At 63.4% G+C, this 4,866-nt stretch overlaps 1 pseudogene; it reads right to left on the bottom strand.

The window, feature by feature from the left end:
* Window positions 1-564: 564 nt before the first annotated feature.
* On the bottom strand, window positions 565-4,614 carry LOC132371708 (thimet oligopeptidase-like; annotated as a pseudogene).
* Between the last annotated feature and the right edge of the window lie 252 nt (window positions 4,615-4,866).

The following is a 4,866-nucleotide window of genomic DNA, read 5'->3' as shown; positions in this document are numbered from 1 at the left end:
GCCACAGCCGGGCTTCCCGCAGCTGTGCCCACCGCCAGCACCAGCTCCAGCCAATCACAGCCCCCGAGATGCCAAACAGTGACGGGCGAGAGGCCGGCAGGAAACTGACACCCCCTCACTGGAGAGCCTGCCCGGCCGGGGTGCGGGGCACCATCCCCGTCTGAACTCACCCCACAGCTCAGCCATCTCCCAGTGACCCAGACGTGTCACCATGGCCCCAGGGCTGATCCCCGACCAAGGTCAGAACTCCCCCCAGTGTGACGGCCCCCATGCCACTCCTGTGGTGGAAGGGACGGCAGGCAGAGACCAGGAGTAGAGTCTTTTTATTAATGGCTGCGTTTTCAAAGAACCGTTTTGTTACCAGGAAAGCTCCCCAGGAAGGGATTGCATTAGTGCAACAAGGGGGAGCCTTGATGCCAGGCTCTCCAGACACTTCCAGGTGGAGACTTTTGGCCTAGGTTGGCCGATGGGGACTCAGGGGCTGGGAGGACACGCGGCCCCTCCCCCGCCCCGATGGGGCGCTAAGGCACCCGGCCCGCCTCGGGGGGGCAAAACCCCGTGCCATCAGCAGGACGGCAGCTTGCAGCCCTCAACCTGCAGCCCTTTGCTCAGGAGGAAGGCATCCTGCATGGGGTCACAACCCAGGAAGAGCTTCACCATGCCCTTGGCATCCTCGGAGCCCCCTGGCCTCAGAATGCAGCTTCTGTAGTCCATGGCAACCTGCCTAGAGGGGGCGGGGCTGCAGGAGGGTGGAGCTCCGCCTTCACTGAGGGTGTGGGTGTGGCCACCTCTGCTGTGACTGAACAAAGGGCAGGGGAGCAGGGGGTCCAGGGCAGGGCCCTCAGAGCCTGGCAGGCCCAGGTGGGCGGCACAAGCATCTAGGCCCAGGCCAAGGACCTCCGTGTTGGTCTGCACGGCAGGCCGGCCTCTCACCTTGCCACTCAGGACACCCTCCTGCTTGAAACGTGTGTGGAACGTGTCCGCGGAGTACACCTCGCTGCACAGGTAGCCACAGGACTGGGCGTCGTAGCTTCCTGCCAGGTGGCCGAAGGTCGCAGGCAGGTGGGTCCCTGGGACACACGCGGAGAGGCTCCTGCCCGGCCCCCTGGCCACTCCGTGCCCCTTCCCCAGAGCCCAGAGCTTGGGGCCTCAAAACAGCCCTGTCTGCGTCCCCTGCCACTAGAGGGAGTATTGGCCCAACACTTCTAGGAAACGGGGACCTTGGTGGCAACTCAGTGGAGGGACACAAATAAATTTTTGCCGACTTTCTGCTGAAGCTCACGAGGGTTCACCCCTAAGCCTCTTACAAGGTCAGCTGCCCGAGGCTCCGAGGGATGAGTCAGGGCTCGCACTCCAGCATGGGGAGAGCGCGGGTTAAAGCGCTCACGAGGGAGTGAACTGCGTCTCCGCACTGATATGCACGGGCAAACCTCGTCGTGTTCCGTCCAGGGTATGAAGCCCTCTCCTGTCTCTTCCAGGCTTTCCAGAAAGCACATGCAGATACGCCCACCCCACCCTCGGACTCCGTGGGCCACAGCTGGAGGGACCAGCCCAGGAACCGAGGCAGGAAGAGGCCAGAGGTCAGTGGGCCTTGGCCAGAGCCCGTCAGTCGGTCCCCCTTCACACACGACCAGAGGATCCTCTTGACCTGGGCAGTAGCTGCCAACCGACCGCTAAGGTGGGCCCGGCGCGCACTTGGCTACCTGGCGTGGCTGGGACCCCGAGGATCTCCTGGCAGAGGCGGGCATTCTCCTGGGCCGGGTCGGCGGGCGTCTGCGTGTTCAGGGCCTGGTCCACCTTGGCCAGGACGATCTGGCGCAGGTTGAAGAGGCCTGGAGGACAGGAGGAAGGAGACGGGGGGCTGGCACTGATTTCAGGGCGCGCTTTGCAGCCGGGCGGTCCAGAAGCCCCTTTGCATTCCCTTGGCCCGGCCGCACTGGGGTTGGCCAGCCGGGACTTGATGAGCTTGTCCAGCAGCTCCTGGGGGACGGCGCTGCCCGTGCCCCACCGAGACTGGCAGCGGCGCCAGGGCCTCACAGGGCGCGGCGCTCCCGGCCCCAGAGCCTACCCTCTGGTTCTCATCACCGGCTGTCACCAGATTTGCAGGCAACGTGCCTTTCTTTTCGTTTGTCTTTTTCCGGCCCTCAGCCATGCAAAGCTGTGGAGCCCTGACACTCGCTGCCTCGTGGATGCACCCTGAGAACACGATGCTCAGCGAGAGAAGTCAGACACAGAAGGACACACAGGGTGTGACCCCACTGAGGGGAAACGTCCAGAACAGGTAGATCCACAGAGTCAGAGTGGGTTCCTGGTTGTCAGGGGCAGGGGAGGGGAGGGAATCATAACTAAAGGCGTGAGGGACATTTTTGGGGTGAGGGAAATGTTCCAAAACAGGGCAGTAGTGACGGCTGCACAGCTCAGTAAAGTGTCCCCACGCGCTCCAGTGCAGCCTGTGAGAGCGTCGCTCTCAGGACGAAGGGCTGACCGCAGGAAGACTGAACGAGCACTGGGTCCTGGGCCCAGACGCTCAGCTAGGGACCCCCCCCCCCCCCACCGTGGGGAAGTCACTGGGACTTGCTGAGCCTCCACCGAGACTGCCAGCAGCCCCAGGGCCTCACAGGGCGCGGCGCTCCAGGCCCCAGAGCCTACCCTCTGGTTCTCATCACCGCTTGTCACCAGACTTGCATGCAATGTTCCTTTCTTTTCTTTTGTCTTTTTTAAAGGCAACTCTTGAATACATGTATTTAACATGCAGGGAACCAGTCCTGACTCCTTGATCTGGGGCTTCCAGCCTCCAGAGTCTCGAGGACATCCACTTCCATTGTTTACGCGCCCAGTGCGTGGGGTTTGATGATGGAAACTGACACTGAGGGCGTCGCCACGTGCGGCGTGAGATCAGCAGAAGAATCCCGTGGCGAGGGCCTGCCTGAGGACCACGGGAGAGCCCGGGCCCTCCCTGCCACCTGCCTGCAGCCCCGCGCCCGCACTCACCTGGGAGGGGAGCTGGTGCATCGCTTGCCAGAACTCATAGAAGTAGGTCTCCAGCTCATCATGCTGCAACAGGGAGGGCGGGTTGGGCATAGGCTTGGTGAAGTTGGCCACCATGGGCACGATGGCGATCTGGCGCCTCCCATCCTGCTGCAGGTAGCCCGGCTGCAGGCCAAAGCAGGCCATGTGCCCGGACTTCCCTTCCCTGGGGAGGGACACGGGTGAGGCCCCGCTTCCACAGAGGAGCCCTGGCCCACGGCCGACAGGTTCCCCCACGCATGCACCGAGGGTAGAGGTCCAGGTAGAACTTGCCGATGGATGACCTTGCCCGCGGCCGCGTCCCGGACCGTGTAGAGCCTCACATCTTCGTGACACATGTTGGCGCCCTCCTCCAGGTCGAAGGTCAGCCCCAGCAGCTCCTGGGAGATGCCCAGCCGCCCGCGCGTGACCACCTGCATGGGGAAGGACTCATTGAGCAGGTACTGGTCCACGTGGTAGCGCGTCTCCTCCCCCTGGTTCATGTAGTAGCACAGGTCCTAGACGTTGATGGGCCCGTCAAAGTGCAGGCCCCGCCTCTGGCACTCGGCCTTCTTTAGCTCCAAGATCACGGCCGCTCTTGCTCCCCGAGGGGCTTCAGCTTCTGGGCCAGCTCATCTGCGGCCGGAGGGGAGAGGCTCGGCTATGTCCCTGTTGCAGCCCCCCAGCCACCCCACACCCCACACCCCTCGAGGCAGAATGAAGGGTTGGGGAAGGCGACCCCCAAGGGCTGACACAGTGGGGTCTCAGGCAGCACCACGTCCAGTCAATGTCCGCCTGACCCCCGTCCCCACTGAGACTCGGGGAGGCGGGGTTACCTAGGAAAGTGGTCACCACCTGGCTGGTCTTGGCCATGTTCATCTCCAGCACGGAGTCGGCACGTGTGCTGAACCCCAGCAGGCGGGAGTTCTGAGCCTGCAGCCTTACCAGCTCCCCGAGGATCGCGCAGTTCTCCTGGAACCCAGAGACGGCCAGCGCTGGGGACCGTGGGCCACGCCCTCCCCACGGGCCCCAGGCCAGGTCTCTGTGGACGGGCAGGGCTCTCAGGCCACTGGTGGGCACAGCCAATCACCCTCCCTCCTCCTCCTGGCCCGGATTTGTAGACACTTTGGTGCTGTCCTAACACGTGGTCTTTATGAACACAGGTCCTTTTGGAACCAGAAACGGCATGAACTGTGATGAGCTCTAAGGCCAAGGGCAGGAAGAAATGCGACCAGGCTCTCCAGGAGCCACCCAGGGCCTCCCCGGCTCAACAATACAAGCTCGGCTGCCGTGCAGACAGCTACTCATCCCCACGGCGCCCGAACACCCAGCCCCTGGACGGTGAGACGCCTGTTGCTGCAGGTGGCCCGTGGCTGGCTGGTGAGGCCCGGCCCCAGGCGTACGCCACCTTCTCTGGGGCCACCTCTCCGGGTCTGCGGTGGGGTTCTCCTGGAAGCCCCCAGTCACCACAGGACCAACGTGGCCTGTCTGCAGCCCAAGAAGGTGGGGACACAGGACTGTCCCTCGTGCCCCCCGCATCACCCGCGAGGCCGAGCAAGCACCAGTGGTGTCTGCGGGGAAGATGAAGGGCTCATGCACAGCCCCCATCTACTGAAGATGCTAAACGGGAGAAGCACAGGCTGCAGCCACACGCGGTATGGACCAAACGCAAGTGTCCTTGCAGGAACCGATGTCTGAATGTCAAGGCTGTACCCGGGCCACAGTGAGAAGGCCCAGACCCCACGCAAGGCACAGAGAGGGGATGGGGGGAACATCTGCGAATCTGAGCTCATCGGGCATCACACCAGAGGGAGAGGGAGAGGGAGAGGGAGAGAGCCAGAAGGAGATACGGAGGGAGAG

This window comes from Balaenoptera ricei, chromosome 1 (assembly GCF_028023285.1).
Source record: "Balaenoptera ricei isolate mBalRic1 chromosome 1, mBalRic1.hap2, whole genome shotgun sequence".
Taxonomy (NCBI): domain Eukaryota; kingdom Metazoa; phylum Chordata; class Mammalia; order Artiodactyla; family Balaenopteridae; genus Balaenoptera; species Balaenoptera ricei.
The sequence above is the reverse complement of the archived record's forward strand: the minus strand, read 5'-3'. Positions and strand labels throughout refer to the sequence as shown.